At 38.3% G+C, this 18,516-nt stretch overlaps 1 protein-coding gene across 5 annotated transcripts in view; it reads right to left on the bottom strand.

Moving 5' to 3' along the window:
• Positions 1 to 18,516, bottom strand: part of LOC126369152 (voltage-dependent L-type calcium channel subunit beta-4) — a 128,385-nt gene that overhangs the window by 58,496 nt on the left and 51,373 nt on the right. The window lies entirely within an intron of this gene.

The following is an 18,516-nucleotide window of genomic DNA, read 5'->3' as shown; positions in this document are numbered from 1 at the left end:
CAGCATTTGAGCATTCTTGTACCAACTGTATTAGAAGACGGAAATATTCCACACTTTATTATTGTTTTTATTTTCGAGCGACACAGGAAAGTCGAGTGAGAAACGTGTTTGGTGCCGCCATGGATTGAGAATGTAGTAGAGGCGGCGCGGGCGCAGTACGCGCATTTAGATTACCGCTGTACGAGGTTTGCTTTAACTAATCAGTCTTGATAGGTTTACGTGGGATGTCCAAGCCCTAGGTAGGTTTATATTCAAATGGAGAAATTAATCTTGCTTTTGAGACGGCGTGTTGGCTGTGTGTATACCTTTTTATCAAACTTCACTTAAAATAAGACCTATGTGCATTTTCAAATCTTAGCATTCATTGGCAAGGGCTTAGGAATTAAATTTCTATTTTTTACTATAGTATAATTTCAGTATTACGTATATTGTGACGACAATACTTGAAGTTTCAATTCAATATAAAATCAGAAACGACATAAAGCAATTACGAAATATAAATAAATCTATTTCTAGAAAAGACATTGAATCGCTTTCAGCGTGTTCGTTTCAATTTAAGTGAGCTAATTGAAGTTTTATTTTAATTTTGTCGCATGCCCCGGTGTCATAAAGTGTAGGATCGAAATAAATTGGTATAATCCCGGAGTGTGATTTGTCACAATTATTGGCATAGAATGAAAATAACGATAGGTACAATCCTTAAAACTTTAAACTTAACAAAGTAGATCCTCTATTCAGCCGCATCGCGAGGATATACAACAGTCTAATATAGTTGTGCTTTCATGTAGCGTACGCGTGTGTTCATGCTCTTCCCAAGTTTATGGAGTGTGCCTACTGTTATCTTTATAGTATGCTATTAGGTTACACGTGCAAACAATGATGACACTGGTTTTAATATATTTTAATGCAATCACTTGACTGTACTAATATGCAAATATGCCACATTCACTAAACGTTCCAACTTTGACGTTGACGATATGGCTCCCCACGCATCACGTTGGTTTTTTTTAGTAAATATGGATTATATTATATTTTAGTATTTATTAATATATGTACGTTTAGTATAGAGTATTTATTATATTAGCTTTAGTTTTACTTTTAGGTATTTATTTTTTGTTGTGGTTGATTGAGGGGAGGCCTGTGCCCAGCAGTGGGACGTATATAGGCTGTTTATGTTATGTAATTTTTGTTGCACCATCCCGCATCCAAGTTGTTTGTAAATGTTTGTTTCCTTTTGGTGGTTGCCTGGAAGAAATTGCTCCAAAGCAATTAGGCCGCCCAAATTGTGCTGTATTCATGTTTTATGTCTGACTGTTGAAATTTAGCTCTGTGCAATAAAGTATATTTGATTTGATTGATATGGTTTAACAGAAAGTTCGGTGAAGCTCGAGTACCTATCTCGCGACCTCTTGTTCTGCGATGTACCTCTGACTACCCCAATAGCGAGTATAGTCGTGAGTTATAATATGTGTTGTTATGTCACATTGACATATTGATTGTAGAAATTCTTCGTCAATGATTAACATTTTATTGAGGTTTTTATATGTCATATAAATAGCGACAACGACTTCAGTCAGCCTACTTTACCTTTAGTGGTTATTTCGAAAGTAACGTCGCTACAATATTGAATATTGAATTGAATTGTTCCTAATGTTACAGACATGCAAAATACGCGATTTTATGATTGAAAGGCAGAGGAATTGTTATTTCTGAAAGTATAATCCTTATTTTACTACATAAAGTTCAATTCATAATCTAAATTTAAAAAGCTTTTACCGTCACATGTCTCTTCATTAGCTCTAATTTGAAGCGACAATCACTTCGGTCAACAGATCCAAATGTAGGTAAGGCATAGGTAATTTATTGGTACGTATGTATATTGTTCTGCTAAATTATTTGATCTCCGTGTATCATGTATATGTGAGAGTACAGCCTGCCTACAGTATCTCCATACGAGCGTGCTAAGTGTAGTGGGCGGGGCGACTGCCGGCGCGCGCGCGCCATGCCGCACGCGCAGGATATTGTCAACCGTTATTATAGCGCCTGCGAGTGGGCGACAGAACACCTCCGTGTAACAGATCGGTTATTAATGTATTATTACAACTTACGACTCTATTTTCACAATATGTTTTTTTTTTCATTGGTAAAATATAGTAGTATTGTGATTATAATTTACTACACGGCATTAGCATAGCATAAAGATAGCTTAAATTGAAAGCTTTGTATGTGTTGGTTTATCATTTAACTTAACAGGTCTATCTGTGACTCACACACATTATAACCATTTTATTTACTGCCCAAATTTCTACTGTACCTTCTAGACCAGTTATTCCCTGAATTACGGAAATACAGTGATACTGCGGATACTTTATTCATCTTGTGATGGAGGTACCCTAATTTTATTTTAGTTTTTAATTTTCATTGAGATATACCTAGCTTATATAAAATTGTTTATATAACTTAATTAGATAATTTATTTATCCAATTTTATATAAGTTCTAAATATAAATATATATTCGCACAATACCATTAGTGTTGAAAATATTTATAAGTATTTTAAAATAACCATAGCATACATAATCTCTAAGCACACCATCAAACATACAGACATAGCGATGATAAGATGAAGGCATCTAACATGCACAAGTCAAATACCTACACAGTCCAACTGTTGCGTACCAAACCAACAAATAAATAACAAAAAAATAATAAATAACTAGCGCAGGGGATGTTCGTTTCACCGCTTTACTGTAAGCATGGCATACCCCCGCAACATGAGTTACATTATCCACTCAACCGCGACAAACAACGCGGACTTCGAACAATAATTACAGCTTCGTACGTCGAAACCCGCGACACTTATCGCGTCGCGTGTGATATGTAACTAATGCGCTGGGGATGAGGTGATCAGCCAGGACTTACCTTAGACGATAATAGCGTCAATGTTGGCGAGGACTCCTGCGAAACAAACAACTCTCCTGCTTTAATAGTCCTTAGGAAGTAAAAAATAACAAAAAGAAAATAAAAATGAAAAAAATAACCAGTTGGATTGCGTATTTAAAATCTTACAACTATGTTTATTATAAAATTATTTCTTATCATTTAAGATTATAATTACGTGGCAATGGACTAATACAACTACTAAACTCTGTTATATATTATGTATTAAAATAGACAGGGCACTTTGAACTTATCTTTCCATAGTTATATTCTACATAATAAATACATATAAACAGTGACTATAGACTTTCGCGAGTTGGCCACTGCAAGAACATGTTATGAATCAGTAACATAATTACATATTTCTACGAAGAAAGTGTGCGAAACGAAGCGAGCAGGAAAATCTTACCGCTCGCGTCACCACAGCACTTCCCGGGAACGAAGCTGTCTTTTTGCACACACGGTAGCGACTCCTCCACCAACAATGAGAAATATTTAAAAAAGAGCACCAGAAATATCTCTAGACTAACAGCTTATCGAATGAGACATCTACTCGGAAGAATTTGCACGAAACGCAATACCGATAAACAAGTAGAGTTTTTTACCAACAAAAAGTTTAGGATAAAACCCGCCGGCGTGCATAATTATACCAGAAACGAGTCTTAAATACTCAGGTTTATTGCTCCTCAATACACGTTCAAGTATCAAAGCAATTACTTCAAAAACAAAGCGGCGCAAAAACCGCCAGGAATAACAATAACAGACACTTTGGATCGCATGCGCAACCGCACAAAAAACTGAACAAAAACCATCCCAACTCTTCCTTTCCTAAATTATCCTGTCACGCTCACCTATAAAATGCAATTGGTTTTTGAAAATTCGAACTTGAAATTGGAACTCGTTAGAATAACGTATTCGGGTACCTGTACCAATATTTTTCATTGTAAATTCAGGGTAAATTGGTGCTTATTGTGTGGTAGATAGTCGCTACGATGTAGGTAAGGGTAGGGTGGTGAGGTTGCGAGGTATCGGGTTGCGCACACAATAGACGCACGCGCGGCGCGGGCGGCGGCGGTACCTGCGCGCGCGCAAGGTGACCCGCGTGAAGGGCACGGGCCCTCCCCGCCGCCCGCCGCCCGCCGCCGGCTATCTCCCGCATTCGCATGCATTGTCCGACACGCCTAGTGATGGGCAGGGAAAGAAAAAATTGGGTGGGAAAGAAAAAATATCGGGAAAATATGGGAAAATAAAATAAACACCCGAAAAATTCCCGAATTATGGGAAAATATTTTTTATTTAATTATTTTTAATCTTATTATTATTTGTATGTCGTTTCCATGTCTCGGGTCGGGTCTGTCATGGAGTCCCGGACTTTTGGAAGGCGTGCGTGGGGCCGAAGCCAACACGTAGAGGCCCCTTAAGACAATTTACTCTAAATGTGTTGTGACACCAACCGGCGATTATCCCTGTACGCACTATGGGAGTGCACCCAAAGACAATCCCTGGTTCGTGTAGGACTATTGCAGATTATGGGAAAAAAAGGAACTGGGCTATTGGGTTGGGGGTTAGTGAACCGGGATACTGGGGCTATGGGGGACTATGGCGCCTGCTCGACCAATGTTAATAACAGAGATACATTGGGCAGGAGGTGACTCGTCATTCACTGGTTGGGCCACCTATCTAGCCGACGCGACTGGACGGCAAGGCAGCAACATGGTTGTGAGCATCTCAGGGTGTCAAGAGGTGTACACCGCTTTCTGCGAGGCGGTTTACCCGCATTACCAACTCGCGACTTATGCATCTTTCACTTCCACCCTGCGAGCGTATAGCTCTAACGCCCCACTCTGGCTGGCCAATGAAGGCAAGCCAGAGGTGAGAGTCCTGCGGCCCCCGCTAAGGTCCACTCCGGCCAGCCAGTACTGTCACCATCTTTGTTGCTCTTCTTTGGACTCTCTCTAGTAGTGCAATGTCCTTCCGATAGTAAAGTCTCCATATTTGAAACCCATGTTCTAACAGCGGTCTGACGTAAGTAAGTTTTGTAAAGCCTAAGAAACAATTCCGTATCTATATATTATGATAAAAAGCTTTTCTAATTATGTATAAGAGGGAGTTATCCTTCTTAGTGATTCCAATAATGTGTTCGTCCCACTTTACGTAAGATTATGTGTTATCGTTATGCCAAGGTCCTTTTGTTTTTTAACACACTCGAGAGGTTTTGAGTCAATGGTGTAACTCAACGTGGGGTGGTTACTGCCAACATGCAACACAGTGCATTTGTCTACGTTTAATGTGATTAGCCAATCTTGGGTCCAAGCAATTACTCTATCAAGATCATCTTGGATTATATTATGGCTAATAAGTGGATTCCCCGTTATTTTCGTGTCATCTGCAAAGAGTGATATATCAGACATGATACCATGTTTAAGATCTGTAAGGTAGATACTGAATAAAATAGGTCCTAACACCGATCCCTGCGGCACACCGCTGAGGACTTTTCTGGGAACAGAGTATGATTCTCCGATGCGCACAGAGAATGTGCGATTTAACAGGAAGTCGTCAATCCACTTCACGACATTGCCTCTGATTCCAAAGGGCTCTAATTAGCAATCAATCGTGTGACAGGAACTCGATCAAAAGCTTTTTCATAGTCTAAGTAAATAATATCTGTAGGTATTCGTGCCTCCCAATTTCTTGCACAAAACCATGTTGCTCCTCGATGATGACATTCTCTCGTGCCAAAAGCATCCTATATATCCTATAATATGTAGATATCTTTGCATGGAATTATTAAAATCGAACATTCCATTCAAAATATATTACAAAGGAGATCATCGGCTTTCCATACTTTGGCCGGCCCAAATTTGAAAGTGCCGGTCAGAGAAAAAAAATGTGTCAAACCTTTCGAGTATATTGTTCTGAACATTTTTTACTATGACACCAGACGTGTATGACCATTAGTTTGGCTTTAATGGGATTTTAAAAATCGAGATTTTTCATACATTTTGTAAAAAATAATATTATGTCCGTTGGGAATAAAAGGGATACAGGCGTATTACAAAGGACCGTTAGAACATTTATTAGTATGGCGCCAAACTTCTATGACCATTATTTTGACTTTTATTGGACTTTCAGTTTTGGTTAATATGTTAAAATGCCGGCCATCGAAAAAAATACGTCGAATCTGTCTAATACTTGCTTCTCAATATTTTTTAATAACACCAAACATCTATGACCATTATTTTGACTTTTATTGGAACTTACATTTTAGTTCAAATGTGAAAAATGCCGACCAGCAAAATATCATGTTGAGAGTATCGAGTAGATGCCTGTTAACATTTTTTTCTATAGCGCCAAACTTGTATGACCATTAGTTTGGCTTTTAGTGTATTTTAAAAATCTTGATTTCTTATTTATTTTGTATGAAAATAAAGTGCTTTGGGTAAAAAATGCGGTACGGCGGATTACAAAGGACCTTCAGAACATTTAATAATCTGGCGTAAAACATTTTTGACCGTTATCTTGACTTTTTATTCGTCTCTCTTTCCGTTTTGGTTCAAAAGGGAAAATGTCAGCCAGTGAAACAAAATAAGTCAAATCTTTTGGTAAACGACTTGAAACGTATTTTTACTATACTACCAAATGTCGACTTTGGCTTTTATTGATCTTTTTAAAAAAACTTTTTTTTATACATTTTAACAATGACAACAAGCAGAGCTTTCTCAATGACTATTTATTAGTCAGATAAATACTTTGTGTTTTTGTTTTGTGTGTTGTTAGGTGAACTTCTATATTAATACTATCTGATTTTAGATATGACGTTGGCTGTAGTTTTTGCATTCCACTCAACGTTACGGCCCAAGTTTAGGTTGAATTATGGTATTGATTCACCTTGACCGTAAATGGTTACCATCCTCCAAAGATAAGCTTGCCATCTAGTGACGAAACTCGTATTTTGGCATGACGTCTGAAGTATCTGTTAGGGAAAACAGGAGTCGGGTAGTTGTACTTTGCAAGTATGCCTATCACAATGTCCTGGTGCTACTCGGCCGATAACATCCTCTATCACCCCACTGTTTATTCCTTGTATACACTTTTCTTTAAAAAAGTAGCTTCTTAAGTGTGTATCACCATCAGGTAAGGTAGTGGTCAAACGCAAACCTATTTTTCAAAAGACGACCACCATATTACGCCTTTAGCAAGATAGTTCCATTATCACTAGATAAAACTTTTTTTTGATTTTTGAATAATCGAATTAAGTTCAAAATATTGGTCATAGTCGTTTAATGCCATAGTAATAAACATTCTGACAATGCTTTAAATAACGCGCCTGTTATATTTTATTTTTATACAAAATGAATCAAAAATCAAGTTTTTTTTAAATCCAACAAAAGCCAAACTAATTAATTAACACACGTTTTTGTCATAGTGAATAATGTTTACAGGTATCTTCTCGATAGCTTTGACATGTGTTTTTTGCTGACCGGCACTTTTCCCACAGAAACTATAACGTAAAGTCCAACAAAAGTCAAAATAATGGTCATAGACGTTTGGTGCCCTAATAATAAATGGTCAAATGGATAAGTTCTAACGGGATATACAAATATTGTTTCATGGCCGGCACTTCACATTTTCACCAAAAATGTATGAAAATTCAGTTTTTTTTTAATTCGAATAAAACCGAAAATATTGACCCTACAGCTTTGGTGCCATAGTAATAAATGCTCAGACGGATAAGTTCTAAGGATAATACCATTATTGTTACTTGGCCGGCACTTTAAATTTTCACCAAAAATGTATGAAAAATACAGTATTTTTAAAATCGAATAAAACCGAAGATATTGACCCTACAGCTTTGGTGCCATAGTAATAAATGCTCATACGGATAAGATGTAACGGAATATAGCAAAATAATTTTTTGGCCGGCACTTTGACTTCTGGGCCGAAATCCGATGATCTATCTCCTTTAAGTTTTTTAAGAGTTCATACGACACTACGACAGAAAATAAATAGGGCATAAGTAGGCATACATTATATTTAAATGGTCTTTGTTGGAAATCCTTACTTTTAATACAAATATATGCGATAAAAAATATTTTCCCTTGAAATGGGAATTTTTCGGGTTTTTTCCCTCAGAATTGGGAAAATTCCCAAAACGCGGGAATTTTCCGGGTAAGAACCCAACACTAGACACGCCATTAGAAATGACCATTACGACCCGCGTCTCAGGGTCGCGCCCGCCGGCGAGTCGGTAAGTGACTAGGTATCTTGATAGTGAAAGTAACAGGAATTAATATCGTCCCTAAACATTTCGGATACCCGTTCCTTGAAATGTTATTGGTTTCCTACTAGTGAAATTTTAATATCAGGTGCTGAAACAGTTTGGAAATATGAAATATTTTTATTTTATTTTTTTTTAGTTTTATATACCTATTTTTTATCACCTCACGTAAAAACTGAAAAACTACGGTATTCGTTAAATAAATACTAACTAAAGAAGTTGAATACGTTAAAATATGTACGCAATTATTTACTTAAATGTGAACCAACTATATTATCAATACCATATCAATCAACTAATTTCTACTAACACCTTGTTTAGACATCAACGCGTCCACTTCAGGCGAACTATAAAAATGTTATCAGAATACGCAACCTTAATTTATTTTCTGCGCAGGACCTTGAAATGTTTTACTGCTTTTATTTGGCGAGTATTTTGGGCTTATGCGCATGTGATAGTGTATCCTAAAACGTAAACATATGCGCCTCTGTTCCACTGGGCACAAGTCTCCACCACTGCGAGAAGATATGAAGTAATTCTATAGAAACGACAATAATATTGTCATACTCCACCACACTGCTCCACTACATCAGTTTCAAAGAAATTTAAGTGGGTATTATTTAGTAAGCGAAAACATTGATAAAAACTTAATACAACCTTTATTAGTTCGTAAAGTAATATTCTCGGAAACATTAGCATTTAATAATAATAATGGTAACGGCCTCCGTGGTCCAGTGGTTTGAGCGTTGGGCTGTAGATCCGGAGGTCCCGGGTTCAAATCCTCGTGGGGACACATCACGAAAATTACTTTGTAATCTCTAGTTTGGTTATAGGTCATTACAGGCTGATCACCTGATTGTCCGAAAGAAAGATGATCCGTGCTTCGGAAGGCACATTAAGCCGTTGATTGCGGTCGTTACATGAGACATGTCAGGGGCCAATGGAGGCTCAATAGTAACCCTGACACCAGGGTTGATGGGGTTGGTAATCCACCTCACAACCCACACGCTAGAAGAAGAATGATAATGGTACCGAGGATTTTCAAGCGAAGTAACAGCTAAAGAGTAACTGGTAACCAGTATTTAATGTGTTACAATTAAGTAGGCTGATATTCGGTCTTTTTGATGATAAATAAAAAAATGGGTAAACCCGAAGTAGAAACGATGTCGATAATGAGTATGTAAATGAGTAATGGCGGCGCAATCACCGGATAATCGAGTGATTCACGCGGAGGCTGCTTCGCGGAACACAACCAGCCCGCCATGCCACACCGCCGCAAGTGATTTTATTGCTTATGTTACTTAGAAATAGCATTTTTTTCGTAACCATTATTCAAACGATTGAAGGTTACAATTTAGGCTTCATTCCTTGGGAATGTTTGGAATTTAAAATCTCGACTTAGCGTCCGGTAAGCGACAAACCAGTAGACCGTTGTTGGATTCTGCATGACCAGTACAGTAACCATGTTGGTAAAGCCTTTACAGGGTTTACAGATGCGGTGGTTGCTACTTGCACCGACTTTAAACCTTTGCTTCTATTTTAAAGTTCTGACATGTCGTGTTGGGCGAATATTATTTATTACTATTTATATACATTGGTGTTGATTTCCGTAGACACCATCTAATTTTATTTTAAGTTATAAGTACCTGTTACTTTCTTATCCGCTGAAAAGGAAAGGGACGGAAAAACGATGTGTATAAAATTTATGGAGTACACGTCAATTTTTGGTAGAAATCTCAAACAATCCTGACAAAATTTTGCATTGGCCATTAAACAGAATTAAGCTTAGCGCACACGTCAAATGAGTTGCACACTGTTAGATGCTGATATGATTCGCCATTCACAAATTCATTTTCTTTTAAAAATGTCATAAGTGCTTGACACGATTGTCTGAAAAAATGGAGATGATTCCGTGCTTCGGCGGGAAGAGCGGCGAGCGTGGTGGAGTATGCTCCATATCCTCTCCGGTTGATTGAGGGGAGGCCTGTGCCCAGCATTGGGACATATATAGGCTGTGTATGTTAAGTGCTTGACAGATTTGTTGTCCTCGCGGTAGTCGGTTACAGATAAAAACATTACAAATATTTCCCTTAGGTATGACGTGGTTAGTACAACAATTCCACCACGTTTGGGTTTCTCCTAGGTAGATTTTCCAGCCATTACACCACTTATTGCTGTACTAACCGACCGCGACGCCGCGGCTGCTGACGTACACGCGTGTACTCGTAAAACCCACTAATAAACTATGTAATTACAACCATTTGCGCCATAATCCTACTTGTTAGTTGTCGAGAACGCAATAATTTCTTCTTGTTGAAACATTTAAGTAGCCTTACTTATGTCACTCGCCAGTGTATATAACATAGCATAGCATCACACTTGTTTCCCAGATGAGGTCGCCAGCTATGTTTAAGTACGATGTAGTAGAAATCGGTCGGAGATCATCATCATCATCAGTAGGAGGCGAGCCATAAACCGGGCACAAATCCTGGAAACTACATGACGTCAATTTATCTATGATCCTATTATGAATTCAAATACAGGACCTCTCAAATTCACCGTCTACAGGTAATACAAAATCGTTTCATGCGGAAAGCCACGGGAGCTCCGTGGTTCCTTCGCAATGAAAATCTGCACATTGACCTAGGTCTGCCAACCATTGCCCAATGGCTCAAATTAGCTTCCAAACGTTTTTTCGATTCTGCTCCGCACCACCCAAATCCCCTGGTAGTTGCGGCTTCCGAGTACATTCCGCTTAGGGACGGTACTGAAAAGTATCGGCGTCCGAAGGACGTAATATACGATCCCGACGACCCGATCACTCTAGCCATAGAGGCAGCCAATCAGCTCGCGACACCAAACACTTCAGGGCCCCGATACCGACCCCGCCGGCGTGGTCGACGCTTTCCCTCATTCAGCGCTTATCGCTATCGACCCACTATGGTCGATTAATTCTTTCAAATATTTTTCCTCTCAGACGACGCCCTGAGCCGAGGTTCGCGCCCAACTGGGCACCCTCAGGCCTGTTGTCTTAAACGTTGTACCGGGTGAGAGCCTTCAGCGCTCCCCATTGTCCGGCCAAGTAGTTAATGCCATCTGCGGCAAATCTACAATAAGTCACGTCAAAAAAAAAAATCTGTACAGGCCTTCTGTTACGAGCGTATTGATGAGAAATAACCAACAAAGTATAGTTTGACTGCCTTCTTTTTGGTCTAGTCTCAGTTTTCTGTAACGCCCAACGTACATTGAGGCAGGTCAGCGAAGAAGTATGTTTAGTTAAAATAATCACCACGGTACAAGGAATGTCTCAAGCCTGTTTGACGATAGCATAATTTACATTTTTTTAATAGACGCCCAGTTAAACAATTTACTAACACTTCTCTCAGATCACAACTTAACCAGAAAGCGTCATCATCATTACATCAGAATAGCACTCAAGAGTTTCTAAAGCAGCTCTGCCTTTACAGCTAGACGATAAGATGCTACTTTTCCACTATTTACAGCGGAGAGCGGAAGGGTGAAGGGGTGTCACCCTCCCCCCCACCAGCTGGGAGCGGGTGACCTAGATGGCGCGCTTCCGTCGCGCGGGACCGACACTGTTTTTCGCACCCGCTGACGTCGCAGCGCCACTGTGAAGCTGCGATTGACAGCGCTACGAATACTATGCCATCTTGATAGACTTTAAAAACGAACAAGTATTCATTTGATAGACAATCGGATTGGGCAACCTTGACTTAGTTTGATATTGATGCTGCTTCGGACGCACACAAAGTTACCTAATTTTAATTTGGCAGCTCTTAAACTAGTGCCGTCAATCGAAAGTGCAGGAAAGAGATAGAGGTAGTTTTATTAAGTTAAAATTATGTTGGTGGTTGCCCGAATCCGCACAATTTTGTCGTGTGGTAGAGAGGTGATGGAAGAGTCACTAAGGGTTGGTTTTTATAATAATTGAGTGAATATAAAAGTGATCTAGTTTGGAATAATATACTTTTAAGTATCATAACTTAGTTTTCAGACAATTCAAACATATTCTATTCTATTCTACATACTCCATGAAACATATTTATTATTTTATTAGTTTGCTGCAACTTACAAGCAAATATTTCTCAAATGACAAAGACAAAAGCATACAGTTGGTAATAAATTGCGAATATTTTGTTCTAAAAAGCTATATTTAAGTTAGCACATGCCACGAGGCAGGTGCGCGTACGCACTGCAGCCGGAATAAATCACTTTTTGCCTCGCGCCTGATTACATGTTACTATCCATACGTATACATCATAACATCCAAACGAAATCGAGTCTGAATATTAAATGTTTATCCAAAAGTAATTATTGTGTGCTCTGCCTACTAGGAATATAAATAGTGACTTTTACTACGTTCGTCTGTCGGCGCCACATCTTAAACAATCAATATTGTCCTCTTTAGTATACTACAATGATTTTACTTAATTTCCAAAAAAATACCCAGTCAAAAATAAAAAAGATTAAAAATATTTATTTTTCAAAATTGGCTTACAAAGTTAGCGCTTTTTGAACGTCAAAAATTAAATTACATATTATGTAACTAGCTGTAAAACTACTACCACATCGGAATCTGTAACGCTGAGGGAAAGACGTGGCCAGAAAACCTCCCAGCACAGGGCCCTAGTTCTACTGTTTCCTGTTTCCCTTTCTTTTTGTAAATCCAGTTTGTACTACATAATTTATTCCATTTACAGTCGGTGGAAGAAAAGTGAAAAATAAAGAGTTTATGTGACTTTATCAGTCAAGATAAAACAAGGTAAAGATGTGAAGTATACCCATATTCGAGAAATGAAATACGTACGTATACGCCTACTTAAAAGGTGCAGGGGCAACCCAATTGCAAACAACATGGCTGTGATAAAAATGTACGGGATTGATATAAAATGACATAAAGTGACATATCAATCCCATAATAGTTTTATCACTGTCGCTGTCGATTGTTCTGGATGAGAGCACTCAGCGCTCCCAATTTGTCCGGCCAAGTAGCGGCGATAAGTTACGTCAAAAGAAGCTGTCGATTGTCGTAATCATTTACAACAGGCCTCCCCTAGTAGGTACATCTTCTTCTATCGTGTGGGTTGTGAGGTGGATTACCAACCCCATCAACCCTCAGGGTTACTATTGAGCAAAGGCCCCTGACATGGCTCATGTAACGACTATTAACTTACTTCAGTAAGTAGTAACCGGGACCAACGGCTTAACGTGCCTTCCGAAGCCCGGAAGTAGGTACTAGTATGAATTCTCGTAACTGTACTCGCTAATACAGTACGCAACTCAACAGTCCGTTACATGAGTAAACCTCTATGATATTCGGACGTGCTCTATAAGGTCAGCTGTAATTATAAGCTGTACGTATTAGCACCAAGTGATTTAGGTCCGAGGGATCACGAGCTATAATTTAGCAATTAAAATCATTCAGGTATTATTGCTGGCGTGGGAATGTCTAGCCACGAGGGGTTATGCTGTTTACGTACATAAATACTGGTTTAGATTTAAATGTATGACGCTATATTAGCGCTATAAGTCAAGGTGATTGCGGATGATTATAAAAGGATGTATGACAATGAAATGTGCCCATGACCAGATTGAACTGAAGATTTAAAAATGTCACTACGATACGTAAAATAGTTTTATATAATTCTACTGTTTTTTGTCAATATATTGAGTGTGCTTTTGTCTGATTAAGATTGAAGAACTATTAATTAGGTTATAAGCAAATGTTAAAAGTATGTGCTTGTTTATTATATCAAAACTTATTCTTCTTTTCATCTCCCCCCTCACTCCCTTTCACGCATTTTACTCCCACACAACTGAACCTTTATGCATAAGAGGACAGAGGGAATAGGTGATGATGATGGCACAAAATCAGGTGAAGATTTACTAGCTATAAAGGATGCAACATAAAGCACATTACATACTAGTTTTCAAATTCAAAAATATCTTTATTCAGTAGGTAACATAGTTACACTTTGAATCGTCAATTTTTACATAACGAACGTCTCATCCGCCTAAAACTACTGCAGCGTCTTACAACCTGTATAGCCGGGGAAAAGAAGCTGCGAGAAAAACCTCGGCACAGGGCCCTAGATGTTTTTTTTTTTTTAAAAATAAACAAAATATTTTTATACAATTGAGTAATTTAGCTGCCTAATATCAGTTCTCAGACAGTTTATTTCTAAGTGACATCTTGGGTCCCAATTTGTAAATCGCCCGAATGGCTCGCTTTTGCAGAACAAAAATTCTGTTGACATCTGCAGCGTGACCCCACAGCAAGATGCTGTTTCTCACTAGTATCCAAACAATACCGAACCTAGATTAGAATCATCCTTCCAATTAGAATTTACGACCAACTCCATCCAAAGCTAATGCAGTTCGAAACTTAGACGTGAGCCAGACTAATCTCGCACTATATACATACATACATATGCAGGTATCACAGCATATATAGTCCATTCAAAAATGATCTTCATAAAAGGTAAACAAACCTGTTACCACAAAGAATGTTCGAATTTCACCTAAACTACGCAACGTATTCTTCTAATAACATCCGTAGCACTCAATAGATGTATGATTTCTTAGCTCAATGTGAAATTAACGTAAAATAATTATTAAAAACACATTTTTTCATGTAAAAACAAAAATCAAACAAAACTTCACACAAAAAAGTTGATTTGTTAATCTGTGGCTAGCTGTCAATTTGACGATTAGTGATGAGACATTTCATTCAGGTCAGGAAAACGAGTCAGTTCCGTGAATAACTTAAGTGAGTGTACTGTACTTAATAAGCCGAAATGCGCAGAAAAAATGACTTACAAAGTGAGTTAGTGTAACCACAAAGAAACGTACAATATATATTTTAATATTATCATACAAAATATTCAAACAACCCAAGAGAGTCAGTTCATTTTGATAAAATAACTTGAGCTAAAATCAATTCAGCACTTCACTAGTATGCAGTTTGACACAGATAAAAAATATCGGCAGCCATATTTGTTTACCTTTTATGAAGATCATTCTTGAACGGACTATAGTCCACCACATACCGCCCCGCACCGCCCCGCCGCCCCGCCGCTGCCGCCCGTCGTAAAACTTACCCTATTAACCGTTTACTGCCGGCAAGACTTTACAATATAGAGTAATGAAGGAGCAAGGAAAACAACCCATAAAATTACTTAAAGTTTTTTATGATAACGGAAGTGTTATGGAAAAGTTTGTTTCTGGTTTTACTTTCTAATGTAACTGAATAAATGTTACACGAATTGATGATGCCTGAGTTCGTGATTACCTATTAATAATAAATAAATTACCTATTTAAAAGACAAAATTCGTCGATATATAAATTTTGAGGATCGACTCGCCATCTCAGTCAAAGGATTCGTTAATATACTGACGTGGGATGTTATCGTATTGTATATTTGACACGAACTCTTAGAATTGACGACACATATAACTGAGAACCTCCTTTGTTGAAGCTGGTTACCAACTGGGTCGATTTAATTAAACGAGTGATAAAAAAAATGAAAAAGTTATGATAACAAATGCGTGTATGACGTCAGTAAGCCATAGAATTACTATAAGAAGATAATAAATTCCAATTAGAATCTTTCTCGTATTACGTGTCATTACTCTGTGTTGCCAAAAATACATTAGAGAAATATAATAACTGTCTGCAGTGTGCAGTGGGCAGTCTGCAGGCTGTATAACGGCTGTTACGGGGCGGGTAGGGCTGCCAACGACAAGCACACGACCCACTTGAAGTATTGTCTAAGGAATGGCAACTCTCTGTTCTCTACCATAATTAAAAGCAGTAAAAAGAGTTGATCTAGAAGAAAGCTGAACAAAATAAAGTACTGTCAATATTTATAGATTAATTATGGATCGCATTCCAATAAGAATCAGGTGACAAATCACAATGACATATAAACATAATCTTATTATGATATCCCTCTAACTAGAATTAATCTAAAACTTCTAATCGTCGTCGGTTTAATAAGTATTTTTTAATAATTTCAAATAACTGTTGAAATAATTATTGACAAACGATAAAAGAGATATTTGACAGCATTTTGGAAGCTCTACGAAATAATTCTAATTTCTATTGCAATTCACTAGTTAGACTGGTTGAATCCTTTACACGTTGCTATCCAGTCAAAACAAGAATTACTTACTTAATTTGTTTTTGCATGATTATCATTCCTTATATCCCAGACGCAACCCTAGCGCATACAATGCATTGCAGGGCCGTCAAGGCCGCCCGGTCTCAATGTGACCCATTGCGCTAGTTACCGCCGACCCCCGCCCCGCGGCGCGCGCGCACCCGGGATTATACGCCGCCTGCGCCACTTCGCGCGCAGGAGCGGATTTGAAGGATCAGGGTTGCAGTGTTTACCAATTTCTTGAATTGAAATTTGTAGAAATAAAGATATTTTGATATTGCAATGACAATGCGAAATGTTTTCTGGTACTCTATATAATCCATATCGTATTAATTATGAAGCCATCATTTGTATTTACAGCATCTTCTATACAGCTTCTTAAATTTATTTTTTACTCAAAACACAAGGGTTATCCTTAAATCGGATGAAATATCGATCCCCTTACATAAAAATTTATAACTTTTCAGACACAAAGGCTGAGAGCGTCAAGTGTAATGTAGCGCAAGGAATAACTGACGGCAGCAATCCACAATATAATCCCCATTAGTGCATTCGCGACGACCCTCCCCGCCGCCGCCCCGCACCCGCCCCGCTCGCATCCCGACACAAAAAACGCGTACCTAACGCGAGACGCAATCCGACACATTCCTCACCCCGCAATACACAACCGACCTTACCGATTCAAAATAAGAACCATTTCAAATGCACCAATGATAATTGACTTTATTTTTTTTTCTAAGTGCGAAGGGTCCCGGCAATTCGGCCAGTGTTAATATAAATAACAATGCAGCCGGGTCGAGATCTCCTTACCTCGAAAACATTGAAAGGTTTTGACAGATGAGCCTCGTCCGCTGTCTTCGTGCAATAAAGATTTTAATTTCGTGGAACACGAGTAAAGAGGGTTAAATAATTTGATACTTTACTAGAACATTCTGTTATGAACCTCTAATTTGGAATGTTTTTGGGACGATTGTCGTCTGCACGTCTAAATCAATCTTTTTTATACACGAGTATAAAACTTGTAATTTTGCACGAACAAACACGTGAACTACGACTATGGAAATTAAAAGAATCGCAATGACAATAAATCAATGTATTGAATTGGAAACAATTTAACCTGCGGTCACAGCATAATGTCAGAGGCGCGAGTATAATGTCCCCACTTGTGAATACAGTAACATACTTTCATAGAAACCATTACAAACAAGATATATCACGCACCGTTACCAGATTAAAAAAATTTTGAAATAATAGGTACTAAATTTGCGCCCGCGCATCTACTCGTATAATTTATTTGAACTCTTCTCCTAATGGGCCGAAATGTTGGAATTAACATAAAATGACGATAATATTCTACAATTGCGGGCGACACCGCAATCAAAACGTCTACGAATGGAAATTTACCAATTTGTTGGAAATACGCGTCATATAAAACTCCTTGCTCTCGTGACGTCACGTTGCGCAAGCGACATTTACATAAACGTATTGTTACCGCGGATACTAAACCACGATAAGTGCTCTATAAAATATTGAAGTAATCCGTGGGCGGGAGCTTCTAAAAGATCGTATGTGAGGTAATGATTCCTGTTAAGTATTCAAAGAATTCTTAAGTTAGCTATGTTTATCGATGACAATATCAATCAGTAACACAGGTAGGTACATTACACAGGCAGCGGCACCCGCAAGCGTCTCACGAGACATCTTCAGTTCTGGGTACTGGAGGTGTTAAATTACTTTCCCAATCAATTCTAATCGCATACATACATTGCTTAACCGCTAAATGGAGAATTAATTCAAATAGAATTGGAATTAATTCAATAAAGTCCCCGAATGCTCGCGACCGGTCCGCGAGTACAGTTATCGACATTAAATTCTTTACATATCTAATTAGAAATTTCTAAGAAGGCAATAATTTGGTCGTTAATGCGAAACTTTTATGTTATTTCATAAATCTGTGCTGTCTCGCTTCCGGTACGTTATTAACTTGGTTTCAATTAAATGCTGGATTTGACTGCCACTCTCGGACGCGAGGTTCCGCACAGCTAGATAAAAAAAAATAAGACCCACTTAGTTAAGCGTGCTCCCGAGCAAGACTCACATTTCACATTCACATTT

This window comes from Pectinophora gossypiella, chromosome 1, assembly GCF_024362695.1.
Source record: "Pectinophora gossypiella chromosome 1, ilPecGoss1.1, whole genome shotgun sequence".
Taxonomy (NCBI): Eukaryota; Metazoa; Arthropoda; class Insecta; order Lepidoptera; family Gelechiidae; genus Pectinophora; species Pectinophora gossypiella.
Note: the sequence above shows the minus strand (reverse complement) of the source record. Positions and strands in the feature narration are given on the sequence as shown.